Source organism: Physeter macrocephalus, chromosome 20 (genome assembly GCF_002837175.3).
Source record: "Physeter macrocephalus isolate SW-GA chromosome 20, ASM283717v5, whole genome shotgun sequence".
In the NCBI taxonomy this organism is placed as follows: domain Eukaryota; kingdom Metazoa; phylum Chordata; class Mammalia; order Artiodactyla; family Physeteridae; genus Physeter; species Physeter macrocephalus.
This window is the reverse complement of record NC_041233.1, coordinates 110,898,748-110,916,957: the sequence shown is the minus strand read 5'-3', so window position 1 is coordinate 110,916,957 and position 18,210 is coordinate 110,898,748. Positions and strand designations below refer to the sequence as shown.

Sequence of the window (18,210 nt, the reverse complement as noted above, 5' to 3'; positions counted from 1 at the left end):
TTTTCCTCATTCCTAATTATATTTTATGTCTTTTTATATTATCTTGTCAGTGTTAAAAACATTCTCTGCTTTGGTTTATTTTATTTTTTTAAAGAACCAGGTTTTATATTTACTTATTATTTATATATTTCGCTTCCTACTTTATTAAGTTAAACTTTTTCCTTATTACTTTCATCTTTCTATTTCTCTTTGGTTTATTCTGGTGATCACTGTTCTAATGTTTTATGATAACAAACTTATTCTTAACAAAATCACTAAAGTCTTAGCATTGTTTAGCAAGAGGTATTCTGTTATTCATTGAATTCTGTGCAATTTACAATTTCAGCTTGATTTTTTTTTAAATTTTGATCCAAGGATATTTAGGAGAGCCTTTCTCAATTTAACAGTAGCTAAAGATTTATTTACATTTTTTCATTAAAATATTTGTATTTTTATTTCAGTTCAATTTTTAATGCAATCTCTAACATTTCAAAATTTTAGTTTGTCATCATTTGAAAAAATTTCTAATTCTTCATACATGTATAAATATTTTCATTATTTGTAGGATATATCATTTTGCATACATTTACTAACCCAAGTGCATCTATTTTATGTTTCAGAGTTTCGATATTCTTGCTGCTTTTTGGTTTATTATCTATTAGATATACCTACTAGATTCTGAAAGAGATATATGGTTATAGTCTACTAAAATAATAAATTATAAAAGTCCCTCAGAATTTACAAGAATTTTTGCTTTATAAATTAGGCTGCTATTTTCTTTGACCCAAAGTGGTTAGTTTCCTATGTCATTTCACTGTACCATTAACACCATATGAAACTGCTGTATAGGTTTGCCTTTAACTGACTTCATGAATCAGCATTTCAATTTTAAATTTTACCTTATCTGATATTTCCATTCCCATTTTCTTTTTGTTTGGATTTGATCAATCTCTGTTTATCATTTTATTTTCAAACATTCTTAATCTTTGTTCGAATATGGAGTGTGTATATGTTTATGTGTGTGTGTGCATGTACGCACTAAATTTGTTTTGTTTTCATTTCAACACTGTTCTTTAATGTAGTAGTTGAACTTTTTCACATTTAATGCAACCATTTTTATACTTGATATTAGTCATTGCATCTTGCTTTCTGGTCACTTCCTTAGAAATTATTTCCTTATTTTTTTTACTGGCTTGGTTTTGTGCCTTTCGTTCCTTTTATTTAATTGCTTGTATGCTTTGCTTGTTTCCTTGCTTACCCCCTCTTCATATTTGGCAGTTTTTCTGCAATATTTCTTGTTACTAGTGGTTGTCTTTCATTTTCAACATTCATAATAATATGTTTTACTTGTATGTAAGAGACACCAGGCATTTTCCCCACTGAGACCCACTCTAATCCCAATAAAAACAGAACATGTAACCACTGTTTTATCCACTCTGTCACCCAGCAAATGAAGTATTTATTAAACTTTGTTTTTCCCATTCTCTGTCCCTCACCCCATCCAATTCCTACATTTTCCTAAAGTAGTCCTTTAGTAACAAACTGTTAATGCAATTTTTATTTTATTTTTGTTAAATGTTTTTTCTCAGATAGGTTACTAGGATTATTATTTCAATACTTGAATATATGATTAAAACTTTTCATCTCATATATATCATGGTTGTTTATAGATGTTAATGTTCAACTCCTTTTCTAAAAGTAGTCTCTAAATTATTTCATTATATAAAGCTTCAAATTTTGCACATGGGAAGCCTATTTCATATGCAGCCAGATTTAACAAATAAAAATACAAAATGCTCAGTTAAATCTGAATTTCCAATCAACCACAAGTTTTTGGTATAAATATGTCTCAAAAATTATACTGGATACACTTATATGAAAAATGTATTATTTCTTTGTCTCATACAATATTTGGAACAGACGTATACTGAAAATATATCCATTCTTTATGTGAATTTCAAATTTAACTGGTATCCTATATTTTATCTGGCCACCCTACTACAGTTAGTCTGATTCAGTTTTTTTCTCTTTGTATGGTCAGGCCATTCAAGATGGCTGTTCTCTTGCTTTCTGTCATCCCCTGCCCGACCAGGCCCTGCTTCACTCACAGGACTATCCAATCTCCTTAATTATAGGGCTTAATTAGTCCCTGGAAACGGATGAGCCCATCTGATGTCAATTCCCCCTATAACTGGTAACCTCCTTCTCCGGAGTAGTGAAGACTGCTGGCTGCCATGTCCTGTCTGCCCTCTGCCGCAAGTGGTGGGGTATCGCTCCAGGACCCTTTTGTGTAAGATCCCCTAGTCCAAGCCACTGATGTCTCCGTCGCTGCCTCTGGAGTCTTTCTTTGGTCTCCAGGCTGGGCAACTACAAGGCTTGCAGGCCTGCGGGGTGCAGCCCAACACTCTTGTATATAACTTTTTTTTCACTGTTTGAAATCTCATTAGAAATTCTACTCAGCTTTGGAGGTATTAACATTTATCATAATATCCCTGGGTGTGTGAAGCTTGTGTTTTGTTTTGTTGTGGCTTTGTTGCTTTCTTTTGTTTTTGATCACTAATCTCGATAAGAATTAAGGAAATACTTCAAAGCAAAGACTGGCAATTGTTCACCTTCTGTAAACCTCAGATCCAAAGGTCCCTGGGGATCAGGAAAGCCAACCCTGTAGACCTACTCATTCAGGTGGATGAATCACCTCCCATTCCAGCCTGTGAACCTCTGTTGTTGAGGGTTTCTCCATAATATGCTACCTTTCTCCTAATCCTCAATTTTGATGCCTCTGCCACTGACCAGCAAGCCCTTTGAGCTCTCAAAGACCCTTCAGGCAACATTTGATCTTCTGAGTTGTAAATCTCAAGAAGCAGAACCACTTACGGGATAGTGTTCTTTGCTTTGGGTTCTACTCAAATCTGAAAGTTTTGTGAATTAGGTAGTAAATGGGTTGAGAGGTGGTTTCAAAAGTGGTAAATGATGGTTCCATCATCCAAAGGGCCACCATCATGTGTGCCTAATTGCAGGAGATGCAAGGGGGAACAACTCTTCTATAACTCTGGAGAAAATATTTCCACAAGCCACGATTATCTTGTAAACATAATTAAAAGACATGAGTAACCACTGCAGACCTCAAATCAAGTCAGGTCTTGCTCATCAGCATGTTCTTTTTTGTTTCTTATTGCATCCTTTGGAGTGCAATCAGGAAACAAGTAATGCACTTGGAATTAGGATTACTCAAGAAGAGTTAATCTTCAAAAGGACTCTTTCATACAAACCTGATATTCCTTCTCATACTACTTTGATTAGTCCTTTGGGGCACTCAGGAATAAGGCTGACCCTCACCTTTCACACATGGATAAAGCATGACACAATAATGAATAGCGGCTGGCTTTCTGTGTGAACAGGGGCCAGATGAGAAGTGTGTGTAAATAGGAACCAATTCATGGTGTGACTTGGGGAAACGGAATGTTAGGGTGATCTAATCAGATCAATTCCCCCTCTTTCCTCTCTTTGGGACTGAGGTTTTGTTGCTACCTGCATCCCCTCAGGATAATTCCTGCTCTCCAAAACCCAAGACAACACAGCCTATGACTGACAGCTCCGCCTTAGTCTCTTCCTCAATTCTCAGTCCCTGGCACTCACTACTTGGTATTTGTACCTTTGCAATGAAGTTAATCCCCAACCTGTGCCTCCCACACTGCTTTCTAGAGGACCTTGGCTAAGACAGGGACTATTTAAAAAGGAGTGGGTAGGATGTGGGTGATGTTCAAGGAGAGTTCAGGAATCCAAGGCCCACAGCTGCAGAGCAATCATCTCGTTTAGTTCTGGCACAATGAGGGGGAAAGTTTGGATTCGAGAAAAAAGTACATATTCACTTAGTGCCTTTTTCACTGAGGGGACCAGTTATGATTAATCAAAAGCTCAGCCATCCTAAATGGACTTTGCTGGTTGGGATTTTGAGGGAATATATACACTGAAGTAACTATATTCTTTAACCCCCATTTTCCTCCATTAGTCAGGTGTCCTCGCTGAACAAAATGAGCTGAAGACAACAGCGAGGAAGTCTTGCTGATTCTGACCAAGAACACGACAGAAAAAATAAAAACTCTGTCTCGGAGGGTAAATAAAAGGTGCCAACCACAGCTTAAAACATCAAGCCAAGCTTTAAGTTGTTGCGGCCCTGTTACATTCCTAGGATAACATCATCAATTAGCTGCAGCTTCCCTACTAACATTCTTAAGGATACAAGCACATATTAGCTAAGGCTCCGTTTTGCATTCACAATAGTACCATCATCAGTTGGCTGCTGTTTGCTATTTACATTCCTAAAAATACCATCATCAATTGACATCAGCAATTAGCAGCAGATTCCCATTTTAATTCCTAAAGATACTATCATCAATTGGTCACAGCATCTGCAACAGATTTCCGATGATACCACCACCAATTAGCAGTAGCTTTCCCTTCACAGTCTTAGAATACCATCATAAACTGCCCACACTTTCCTTTGCATTCCCTTGATGACATCATGAATTAGTGTCAGATTTCTTTTACTTTCTTAAGGAAAACTTTATCATGTGACCTCAGTATCCTCCTTTGGATTCCCAGTAATAAATTCATTAATTAACTGCAGCTTCCCTTTTGCATTCCCTCCGTTGATATCACCAATTTGAGGCAGCTTCCCATTTATTTCTAAGGATACATCACCAATTATCCACAGCTTTCCCTTTGCTTTCTCAGTGATACCATCATCATTCAGCAGCAGCTTCCCATTTACATTCCCAAGGATACCATCATCAATTGGCCACAGCTTCCTTTTGCTTTGCCAGTGATATCACCATCAATCAGCTGCAGCTTCCCATTTACATTCCCAAGGATACCATCAACAATTGGCTGCAGCCTTCCATTTATATAACCAAGGATACCATCATCAATGGGCCACAGTTTCCCATTTAGATTTCTAAGGATACGTCAAAAATTAGCTGCAGCTTCTGTTTTACATTCCTAAGGAGACCATCATCAACTGGGCACAGCATCCTCTTTGCATTCCCGATAATACCATCATCAACTGGCTGCAGCTTTCCTTTAACATTCCTAAGAAAAACACCATCAATTGGCTCCAGCTCCCTTCTGCATGCCCAAGCTAACCACCATAAACTGGCTTTAGCTTCCCATTTATAAGCCTAAGCACACCACCAGCAACTGGCCACAACTTCTCTCTGGCATTTCTAAGGATGCCGTCATATCTGGATGCTGCTTTCCTTTTCCATTCCTAAGGGTATCTATCAATTAGCTGCAGCTTCCCTTCTGCATTTTTAAGGATATCATCATAATTAGTTGCAGCTTCCATTTACATTCCTGAGGATACCATCATTGACTGGCTGTAGCCCCCCTTTTAACATTGCTAAGGAGATCATCATCAATTAGCTCACCTTCTCTTTTACATTTCTTAGGACCCATCATTCATTAAGTCAACAGGTAGCTCCTCACAGGTCACAACATTAAAACTGCCACCTAACTTTATTATCTGCTGCAGTATCCATGTCCACCTCTTTCCTGGACTGTAAGCCCACTACCTTTCCTCTCCCTGTCTGCAGTGCCATCACACCTACTAAAACCCAGGAGCCTTTTTCAAATGTCACTTTCCCCATCATCACCAGGCTTCAGATTCCTGGTATTGCTCTGCTCTTTTAGGATCTTGTGGTTCCCTGCACCAACGTATGTTGGTGAAAGAAGTGACCACTGTACTGTCCTTGAGACTTCAGGAGACGTGGCCGGTGGGCATTGAACATGATGATCCATTCCAACCTATCTCTCTTTTAAGTCTTTAAGTGCCTTTTTCTACCTCATATCAGGGATGTTCTCTTAATTCAAAGATATTTGATATAGGCCATCAATTAGATATGAAAAAGTAAGTTGCATCCATAATCCAGCTAACAGGGAATTTGGTGGAATGTAATTTCTATACATCAAACTAATCCAACAGAGAGGACCACATAGAGAGCAGTGCATTGGGTAGGGTGCCAAGAGAAACATGTAGCACAGACGAAATATGCATAACCTAGCGCTTCAAATAGGGTGCTCCCCCTAGGAAGGGACACTTGACAACTGAGGTTAATCCCACAATTAAATGGTATCTTGTAAGTACGGACAAAAAAGTTTCTATTTATCTTACACATCACATGACAAGGTCTCCATAGGCTGTCTTTATGTTCTTTGATCCTTACGCAGGAAAAGTAAATTTATCTACTAATCAAATATTTGTAATTATTGACACAAAGCATTTCCCAGACTTGAGTTAGGTATCTGGAATACAGTGATTCACAAGATAGATTTGGACATGACCCTCACGGTGATCAGTGCGATATGCACTGTTTTGCAGGTAACAGAGGGCATTACGAGGAAGAACATGGGCTCGTGATTTAGATTTGGAATTTGAAGGACATAAAACTCGAAAGCAACACAATTTTCTCCTCCTGAGTTAAACAATTATGCAACTTGGAATAATTTCCTGTCTCTATTAGTGTAATTTCCTGTATCTGTGTTAAAACAAAACAAACAAAACAAAATTTAAAAAACCCACCAAGGCCAATCAAAAGTAACTTAGCTGCTTTCTCCACAAAATAGTTCATCTAGGAGGATAAGACTGCATAAAAACCCCACAAAACTAAAACAGCTTACAGAGAGAGAGCTTGTTTATCAAGCCTGACTTTGGAATGGCTGGGGCGGTTGAAAGAAGAAATCCACATCTGAAGTCTCTCAGGAAGTTTAACTGGAGGACATTCATGTCTGCCTGTATGTTTAGCATGAGGACAGCAACTTGTATTTTATACACCACACTGAGTTAGATGCAATATGCTCTCCTAGTGAAATAGCTGGAGGCCCCTACTGGGATCCACAATGCATTCCTCAGATAGATTTGTCTCTGATGATGCAAGTGTTAGTCTCAGTTTTTATTTTTCCCATACTTCTAGCTTAGACAAGTTATATTTATCATTGGATTTTTATCTACCTGAAAAATAACAATGGCTTTTTCTTTTAATCAAGTATTGTAAATTCAGCAAAGAAAACCTCACACGACATTAGAGAAAAACAACATTGATAAATACTATTCCAGAGTTCAATTTCCTATAAGACTGTTTTCTCCTCAAGTTTAAGTTGTGTAATTTAAAATTCACTTTAAACCATTTTAAAACGTTTTACCTCATTGAACTCCTCACAGCTGATCCACATGCTAAAAGATGCCCCATGTCCATCATACCTGCTGCTGTCATCAAGCCAGGGCTTCTTAGGAGTTTTAACACTGGGTACAATCAACGTAAGGTGCCTCCTGGGCCTTCTCCTTTCTCTCTGCTAAGTTGTGCTGAATTACTCGAGTAGAACCTCCATACAATTTCCTGATGGGATCTTCTTTTTGTAATTTATACATGTGAACCTGTAAAAACAAGACAAGAGATTCACATGGACTGACATTATTTATGAAAAAGGGAAAATGGAAACAGAACTTGCATTACCTGGAGACCATAAACATTGTACAGTTTTTGCACATTTTGATGCTAATTAAATTTGGTGCTTTCCTAAAATAAAGATTGAATTTGTTCACATCACTCACAGAGACGTTTTGCTCTATGGATTTTAAAACTACAATGAAGGGGATTCCCACAGATGGTAATGATGTTCTGTACACATATACAAGCCAGTTCATTCAGCTGTCTGATATAAATAATGGACACAAAGAGACTTGCTTTGTCTTGCTTGACTTGCTTGGTCTATTGAAAACAGTGATTTAAAAATACAGAGATAACCAACTGTTACAAGAGATATATAAACTGAGAACAGTTTCCATAATTATAATTATGGGTACCATGCATTGCATATATATTTTTGTGCTAAGGGCTTTTTAACATTTTGCATTTAAATAAAGATCAAAAGTAATATATGTAAACACATGTTCTAGTGCCTGGCGCGTTTTAAGGACTCGATAAATGAAGTTTTTATTAGGATAATAGATGCTATCGTTTACTCTTCACAAGAACCCTGTGAAATAAGACTTTTAATGCCTCTGTTTTACTGATGGAGGAACTGGACTGAGTGTTCTGACGGGTGACACAGAAATGGTGTGAGAGGCAATTTGATGAAACACCTATAGGACAGGTGGATCTTATGTGCTGCTGTTTCTTCAGGGAGTAGAGCTGGAGCCCAGGAGAAGCAGGGACCAGAATGCAGTCACTATCTCTTGTCTCCTACCTCCCTGCCTCGCCTCCCATCGGAAGGGCCCCAGCCGACAGAAGCTGCCAGGGCCCTCACGCTGCTGCAGCCACTCGCATCTATCTGCCCAGGACACACCCTCTAAGGCTCCCAAGGACAGGTTTGTTTTCCTTCTCTTTGTTCTTCTGTGTTTTACCTTTTTCTCTCTCTCACCCCGCTCCTCCTCCTCCTTCATTTTTAAGTTCCCAGAGCTCAGTACATAGTAAGGGCTTCACTTAAAACAACAACTAAATTAGCTTTCCCTCAAAATTGTACTGGGACTACCAATCTCCAACTCTGTGTGGTCCTCGGGGACTATACAGCCACATTCCTCCGAGAGTATTGCCACGGGTCACAGAGTGTTCCAGCTGGGCACTGCAGGGTAAGCCAGGAAGGGACAATGCTGATAGAATGTGTCAAGTCTTTTGGCCAAAATGACCTAACTCTGGTCTTAAGACTGAAAAAGCCTCTATAAGTCCACAGGAATATCTACACTACAGAAAGCCAGACAGGGAGGCGAAAGAGGGAAAAAACACCTCTTTACAGAAGAATGCCAGCAAATAAATATACAAGGAGTAAAATAATTAGAAAGACCACCATTTTGCAACCACCACTGTAACTGATTGTTTTCAGGAGTGTCAACTGATGCTAAAATCATTCAGTGAAGAATGTTTGCTGGAGAATGGACTATTCACATAATATCAACATCACCGAACAGAATAATTATTAACTACAAATGGAAAAGGCACTCTTTCAGTAGATAAATCTGGTGGAGAGCACCTTAACAGAGCCATCCAGTGGGACAAACTGACCTTGTCTGTCTCCTGATAAAGACAGACTGGGAAGGAGACCAAACATTACCTGTCTAGTTTTATTTCCAAATGTTAGACCAGAACTTACCCATGAGGAAGTAATCAAATAAATGCAGATGTGTAAATATTATAACAGACAAAACTGCCCAGTCTGTTTAGAAATACCGACTCATGAAAGACAAGGAGAGACAGGGGTGGTCTGTAGATAAAAGTTTAAGGAGACTTAATCACAAAACATACATAGGATGCCTCACTTCTACAAAAGCACATGTAACAGTCATTACTAGTACAATAGGGAAAATTAGGTTATGAATTTTATATCTTGTAATATTAATATTTAACTTATTAATATTAATTTAAATAAAATTAAAATAATGTTAGTGTTGATATCAAGTTTATTGTCTTTGATAATAATATTGGGGGTATGCAGAATGTTTTGTCCTTGGAAAATATATGCTACAGTGTTTGGGGGAAATATGTCATGATATCTGATCATATTTTCAAATGGTTAAGCAAAAGCTGCAAAGTGATAACCGCTGGATCTAGGTAAGGTCATATGGATGTTCACTGTGCCATCCTTTCAGGATGGGAGTAGACTGAAAATTTTAATACTTAAATGATGGAAAATTTTACCAGGGTTATAAGAGGGAGGCGTGTTACCGACAAGGAGAAAAAAATGTTTAATTAGAATTGAGTAGACATGATGTTAATAGATTTCAAATAAAATTTTTTTTAAATAACAGTTGTATACCTACTAGTACGCAAACATATTCAGATATATTTTAATGTAAAAGGGAAAAAGGAAAGAATGTTGTAGTCAGAATGCTTGTATTTATGTGTAGAAAATAAAACTAACTTTACAATATACTTTTATTTTTCCTCCCAAATAGCCTTCCTCCAGAAGAATCTTCCAAAACCAGCAAAGAGCTCATGAGTCTGGTAAAGGGAAATGGATTTGTAGGGAGAGACAGGAGGGAGAACTTTGATTTTTGTACCTTGTTCATTTTTATCAGATTCCTGTATTCAAATAAATTAAAATTTAAATGATTATTTTGGTATAATTATTATGATACCTTTCAGGACACTTTAAAATAAATCCATACATAAATCTGTTGGGTACAAACTTCAGAAAATCATCAATAAAAATAAACAATATGCAAAGTTTGACAAAGGACTCACAGACTGAAAGCAGGTTTCTGATCAAGAAAAATGATTTTCAAAGTGCATAGGAAAAATAACTGAAAAACTAGAACTTTCTAACCAGCTAAGCTGCTATTCAAGAGGGAAGGTAAAACAGATGTTTTCAAAGCAACGACTCAACACCACACAGGCCTCTCCAGTAAAGACAGTGTCTTACTTCAGCAAGAAGAGATACAAACACAAAAAGGTGTGGGTACAGATTGAAAGAAGTACCTGAAACTGTCCAAGAAAAGTCTGTTAATTTAACTAATACTATGAAAAATGAGAAAGGGGCTGTAAAGCCAACCAAAAAAGGAAAAATATTGTAAACAAATATAAGCATATAAACTACAAATTTTAATAAACAAGGAAAGCATGCAAGCCCTGGTGTTTGTCCTGAGAGAAAACCTTAATACCTTTATATGTGGTAAGATAATTTGTTGGTAAGTTTGTCAAAAAGTTAAACGTATCCAAAGAATTGTTATACTGGGTTTGCCTGTTCAGTACCACAGCTCTGCCACAAATGCTGCTTGGGGCACTTGCAGTGTGGCCGGTCCAAACGCAGAGGTGCCTTAAATGTAAAATACACACGATTTCAAAGACTTGGTGAGGTGAAAATAGCAACCTGGAAGATCAGTTTTATAAAATTTATTTGTCTCTGAGTTCTTAGAATAGACCAACTATTGTTCCCTGAATGTGAAGGGTAAATTTACTAATAGATTGATGCAATGCTTCTCAAATTGTTTGGATTCAAGACTCCTTTCCAGCTTTAAAATTTATTAAGGACCTCATAGAGTTCTGTTTATGTTGCTCTATCTATCAACATCGGCTATATTGAAGGTTAAAGAAAATTTTAAAATATGTATTTATGTATTATGTATTTATATACAAATGCATCCATATATGCTATGTTACATATTAACATAAATATATTTTTATAAAAACTGTATTTTTTTCCAAAATAAAATAAATGGTGCTGCTTGATTTTGCAACTCTCTTTAACGCTCTTTAATTCCTGGTTGAAGAGAAGACAGCTGTGTTCTCCTAACAGCTTCTGCATTCTATCTGCTGTCACACATTCTGTAGCCTTTGGAAAACTCCATTGTAATTTATGAAAACATGAAGGTAAGAAAGGCAAAGTATATTTTAATTTTATGGTTAGAACTGTTTTGACTTCGTGACTCTCTGGAAGGGTTAGAGTGACCCCTGAATGTCGATGAGCCACTTTGAGGGTCACTGACTGTTAGAGTTAAAAATATGCGTATTTGGAAACACCTTGGTGTTAAGCCAGCCCTTGGGCAAAACGACCATAAAAAATGACAGGTTGACTTTATCAGTATTTATCATGCTTCCTTTGATCTCACAGGGATTTGAATAACAAAGTTGAAACCAAAAAGTGTTTTCTCTCCCACAGCCGAAATACAATTGCTTATTGTATAGCAATAAATAACTGGTCTACTTTTTTTCTGTGAGAAATACTCACAAAATTTGAAGGTGAATGTTTTTGAAAATTCCTATTGAAATATTGCCTATCAACAGGAAGAATATATTTTATTACAAGATGCAACAATGAGCTAAATAATAAAAATAATAACATGATTATAGCATTAGAGTAAAATGAAACAGTAAGTTAACTCAATATAAAAGAAAGGCTGCTCACTAAAAAGACTTTCCTTTCTGCATGTTCTTTTTGATAAAATTTAAAAGGTATTTTCCTTTGTATTATTATGCATTTCTAAGAAAATATAGTAAATTTTTATAATCTGCTTAGTCTTGAACATAGGCAGTCACATAAAGGTTTAAAAGCAAAAATAAATCAGTCTGGAAAACTATAAAACATTTAAGAATCATAGTTCCAACTTGTGCTTTTTTTTCCATTTAAAAACTATTAAGGAGGTTAAAAAAAGGCACTTGGTAAATTTTGAGTCTAACATTTGTGCTAATCTGCACCATAACAAGGGCAGCACAAAGCATGTTTCATTTGTGTTAAAGAGGAAGCAATTATTCTTATCAACTTGGATTTCAATCAATGAACTATAAACATGTGGTGGTACATAACCATCTGCATTTAAAATTATACTCTCCTTTTCAGCCCTTTTATTTCCCTCAAATTTCCACATGGTCACAGAATTTCTGCCATAAAAATATCTTGACTTGCTATTAATACTGCTTAAGAAATGGAGAAAAATGGTACAATGCTTTGGAAAGAGAATAACGCGTGTGCCTCACTAGCTGTTACAGTTTAGTGGTTTCTGCATACAGTAAGGTGTATGTCTCTTCCACCAGTTAGCACACAGCCCTTAAAACATACAAAACGTGATTCCTTTGTTCATATCCTGTTTTAAATTGCTACTGTGCGTCATTAATTTTTTAAATATTGTAGAGTACCATGAAAATATTAACAGAAACTTTTTTAGAGCTTGATCAACTGGAATGCTTTTCAAATGAGGTTTTCTTATTTATTCTCTGTTCTGTTCTATTCTGAGTTAAACAGCAAATTCAATATTTATTTTTAAAAGATGTGTCTAAATATATTAAATGAAAAAATCACATTGGATTGAAAATAATTTATAAATATTGCTGACAGAGCTAGTGTAGTATATTAGGAAAGCATGGTTTCCACAGCCAGGGGTAAGCTGGATTAAACTCTTGGTTTGACACTTCACAGTGCCTGGTGTTTGGCGTTAGCCGCAGTTGCTTAAAGGACAGATCATGCTAATTATCTCATAGGAGAGTCGGAATTAAATGAGGTCACCCACACCGAGTGTCTAGTATATAGTTAACAGTGAATAAAACTACCTCCTTTTTTGTTTTCTCCTTAGTTGACGTCGAAGTAGTTGGGTGAGGATGCCAGAAATCGTGATTACAGATTGTCTCTTTTTACTAATTAGCACAAACATAAGAATTTTTAGCTTGCACATAATGACCAGGATTCAATTTAAGCCCTGTTTCAAAAATGTACCTTGAACTTTCTCGTTCCCTAAAAAGGCATTTTTCCCCTAGAATTGGGGGAATTCCACGCTCCTAGACCTAACAAGAGATTTGCATCTCTGAGTCAGATTCTGGACGCATATGGTGGGTGGTCACTCAGTCATCACTTCAGAGAAGCACAAACCCAGAGGCTGAGAACCCAGTAGGGAAGCAGCACCTCCACACAAACCAGGGGGCATTGGACGTTGGCCTCAGAACCACACAGGAGAACCACTGGGGATCGTTCTGACTAATTTGACCATCTTCAGGCAAAGAAGGAAATGATGTAGAGAGAGAACGGGGAAAGAATGAAGTCTTAAGTTGAGGTGAAGAGTTAATTTTCAAGCATTCACAGACATTTTTTACAGGATCATTCTGTCCTGTCAGAACTCACAGTCTTTAGCCAACTCATAGTTTTAACACTCAGCAGTCCTGCAGGATGAGTGTGTTGTGTGTGTGTGTTGCATGTGTGTGTATGTGACATTCAGTGCTTCCACCTTGCCCACCAGGTAGAGCACAGTCCCTGTGTGAGGCCACCTGTGAGGGTGGCCCTCGCCCCCCTCCACCTGGCCAACCTCTCGTCCTGCCATGGTGACCGCATCATTCTTCAGGATCTAGGAACATCTCGTGTGACTCAAGGCGCCCAAGCTGTTCCACCACTGAACATTCAAGCCTCACCTGCATGTCAAAAAGGGGCCCTAATCTCTAGGTTTATTTAATCACTTTGTGCAAACCTACAATAACATTTTTCACATCAGAGTTAACTCAGCTGACCCAGACTTCTGTCTCCTCACTGGACTGCACGTTCTTTAAGGGTCGAGGGCTTCAATTGATCATTCCTGTTTCTTCTGTCACGAGGTAGGAGCTCAGAAAGATTTTATTTTTTAAATTCCATTGAATTGAAAGGATAAGCATAATAACAGAGAAACACATACTGTGCTGTCTTTGACTACGTCCCTCAGGTTGAGAGCACTGAATCTGTGCAGGTTTGGGGAGGATGGAGGGGCTACTAGTAAGCAAACCCTGGGCCAAGCGCTCCATGGACCACATGTCATGGACTTATCACAAACAGCCCGTGAAGCAGGCACTGCTGCCTTCAGTGCACATGTACATACATGACGGCGGAACCTGAGGCCAGATGGGTTACTTGTCAAAGGCTCTACACCCTGTGAAGTGGCTGAAACCACGTGGAGACCCAGGTCTGTGGGGCTCCAGCATCCGTGCTCTGACGGTTACCCTGTCAGAGTCGCGTGAGCGCTGCCATCCTGAAAGTCTTGGTTGACTCCCAGTCTGCAGTTAACTGCCTTTTCAGCACTGCATCCCATTAACGAATTATGAAGACGGGGCAATTGTCTGCAGCATTAAGTCCTTAATTCATTCCCTCTGCCATCGATTTGTTTCTGCTGTACCTCGAAGTCTCCTCCAGCTGTGAACTGCTTTGAAGGTGCATTCAAAGATAAGCTCACTGGGCTGTTAAGGACTGCAGAACCGCTGTCCTACAGAGAAATCTCAGTGCTCACATCCACGCCTGAAATGCACTGTGACATTGCTAGGTCTAGGTCTCAAAGGCAAAGTCATATTAAGGTGATTAGGATAATCGAATGCATTTTACATATATGTATGTATGTATGTATGTATGTATGTGTATATATATATGTATATGTATATGCCCTCCATATTCAATGAAAGAGACAAATCCTGATTATCAGAAATATTACCTAAAAAAGAAAATACATTTTTAAAGGACAAAAACATAGAGTATAAATGATGCATACAAAACACTGTATTTATGCTTTAGTGAGTGAGCACGTCTTAAGAGTATGTAATGTTATAAAAGACTTTTCTACCCTATTTCTACCCTGTTTAAAACAGTACTTTTGAGAAAAATTCTGAGAGGAAAATAATTTGTCTCTCAAAAACAGTTTCTTAGCATTGCCATAGTTTGCATATTTGGATGCTAGGTGTCTTTGTACATTATGTAAAGCCAAGAATAATTTACTGTATCATTGTCATATTCTTTTCCATATTGTGTTTCAGCTTTATAGGATTACGAAAAAAATTCAAATGAATACAAAGAAGAATATATTTCATATGAAAATATTTATTTTTAAAACCTGGATCTTTCTTTTTAAAATGAGCGAAAAAGCAAACCCATTTTTCTGTTCCTATAAGCCTGTGAGAGAGAGAAAGAGGGAGGGGTTCAGCTTGAGAAGGGCGATGATGACGTCGGTGAGGTTCCCACTTGCCGATCTCCTGACCACTTCTGATACATCATCTCAATCGAACCATATTGCAAACATATAGCATATTTTATTAAATAAGTAAAATTAACTATCCTTTCAATAGATTATGCCATCAGATTCAAGACAGCCTATGAAATGTGCTCAAATATTAGCCTGAAGTATTAGCCTGAAGTTTAAAGCCCATACTCTTAACCACTACTTTATATTAAAACCAGTTTTGCCTTATGGGTTTTACCTCAAGAAACTGAACATGTTAGATTAGGTTATCCTTTAAGTGATATGTCCATATGGAAAAACCAAAGTCAATAGACCAGGTACATCGTTTGTTCCAATAAAAATGGTACTTTTATATAGCTCAGTTAAATATAACATAGAAAATGCTTAATGATTTCTAATCTTCCAACTTTTCTCTACCACTTCTGAATTTAACAGACATTAGTCTTAAAATATTTGTGGTTCTCCCACACACACTCTTGGACCATGCAGATCTGCCCTTTCCCTGCAGGTTCCTCACCACAGGCCTCACCGTCCCCTTCAGACATTCCAAAGCCATGCCAGTCTCCCGTCAGGAAGCGGGGTCTTTGCCCACCTTCACCTCAAGCTACAGCATCCTGAATGTCCCCGAGGCTAACCCACCTGTTTAGACAGGACTGGACGTGTCGGACCCTCCTCCCCACTGCAGCCAGTCACGGACAACACCATTTGTGACAGAGTTCTCAGTGCCCAGTACAGTGGCTGGATGGAAGGATCTCACAAAAGTATTTCTTTAACTGAACTAGTTAATGAAAAAAATCATCTGGAGATTTTTGGGGAATCTGGAAAAATAGGTTCTATTTGTAAATCTTCCACACATTTTTGTATGAATTTAGATGAGCCAATTTATTTAAATTATATAAATCCTTGATTTAATTTTTATCAAACTAATACATGTCTAAAATGAAGAACTCAATTAGTAGTGAAATTGATTTATCATTAAAAAACACACCCGTGGCTTCCCTGGTGGTGCAGTGGTTAGGAAACCGCCTGCCAAGGCAGGGGACACGGGTTCGAGCCCTGGTCCAGGAAGATCCCACATGCCGTGGAGCAACTAAGCCCATGAGCCACAGCTACTGAGCCCACGTGCCACAACTACTGAAGCCCTCGCACCTAGAGCCGGTGCTCTGCAACAAGACTAGCCACCGCAATGAGAATCCCTCGCACTGCAACGAAGAGTGGCCCCCGCTGGCCGCAATTAAAGAAAGCCCGTGCGCAGCAAAGACCCAAGGCAGCCAAAACTAAAATAAATAAATAAATTTATAAAAAAACAAAACAAAACAAAAACCACACCCAACCACAGTTCTTCCTGTTATTTCTCACCACTCCAGCTTACCAGACACAACTGTATTTAATTCTCTTACCTGAATCGTCCAGTGATTACTCCGTATTTATATTTTTAAGAGACTTATACTATTCTTTATAGATTCATCAATTTGGGGACATGAATTTCTTTTAAAGAGAGTGACAATGTGGCTCTTTTATGTGCTCTTTGTTTTTCCCATCCTCCTTCTAGTATAAGCAGATCACTCCATTAGTTAAAACCAGGGTGACTTTTCACTGTGGAGTCTAGTAGTGTATTAAAATTGCATTCACCTTCCTGCAGAGTTATTTTTCTTGCATTAATAACTACCTTATTTTATTTGCAAATACACATCTTCATTTTCTGTGTATCCCATCTATTCCACTATTTTCTGAGTAAAACATCTTCCTTTCCTGGGAATTCCACATTTTCCATTTTTTTGCATGCAGCTTTTCTCCAGAATTCTCCAGCTCCCTGCTTCCACGTGGAAAGGTCGCTCCAAACGGCTACTGCATGGCCGGCAGGGCTCTGCTGAATCCAATTTTCCCTGGAACCAATATCTTTCTCTTTCTTGGATTACATCTTTGTTCTGAAAGAGCACATCTTCCAGGGGTTTGTAAATGTCCATACTCAGTCCTGAAGTTTTACTGGAAAATCCTATTCATTTCCATTTCAAAGGATCTGAATAAATCACATTATTCAGCTCCAGGAAAAGGGAAAGCCATCATCTGGGGACAGAAAGTGCAGCATTTGAAGCACCTGTTCCTGGTCAGCACCATCGTGAGCGCTGATGAGAGGATCTGACGCCCTTCCTGGAGATGTCCCCCCACCCGCCAACCCCCCCTGACAAGCCCCAACACTGAGCAGTTCACACAGGGAAGTCACTACGGTGTGGATGGATTTAGGCTGCAATCATGGTGGCTTGGGTCCATCTGGAGAAAGGAGGCCCATGATATAATGGAAAAAGTACTGTCTGCAGTGTAGATAGACTGGATTTGAATTCGGACTCTTCCTTACTGGCACATACCTTAAGCAGGTTTATTCACCTTTCTCCTCAGTTTCTCCACCTTTTAAATCAGTCAACTATACCTATCTCAAAAGTGTGGCAAGGATTAAATAACAGTATATTACATATAGCACCTTACACCAGCCAGGAACAGGCAGGACTGATGCACTGCAGTCAGTAAGTTAGAGTGTAAGTTCAATGAGGGCAGGTTTTTGGTTTTTTTTAATTACTGTTATCTCCAGCACCAAGAACAATGTTCAAGTTATGCATTTTTTGGTCAAAGGAGTACATTTTTTCACTCTCCTCAGCTTCTTTATCTGTAGAAGATTACATTAGATTATGTTAGATTAGACTACTGTCTCTAATGGTGAGCCTTCAGGTATTCTAGAAAAGAAGCTTCTTTGTATTCCTGGGAGAGTTGTTTTAGGATATTGTTTGTCACAA

At 38.1% G+C, this 18,210-nt stretch overlaps 1 long non-coding RNA gene across 1 annotated transcript in view; it reads right to left on the bottom strand.

Annotated features, from left to right (window-relative positions):
• Positions 1–18,210, bottom strand: part of LOC114484561 (uncharacterized) — a 224,910-nt gene that overhangs the window by 195,013 nt on the left and 11,687 nt on the right. Inside the window, exon 2 of the long non-coding RNA XR_003677633.1 lies at positions 7,235–7,408. This is a non-coding gene — a long non-coding RNA (uncharacterized lncRNA). The remainder of the gene's footprint in view (positions 1–7,234; positions 7,409–18,210) is intronic.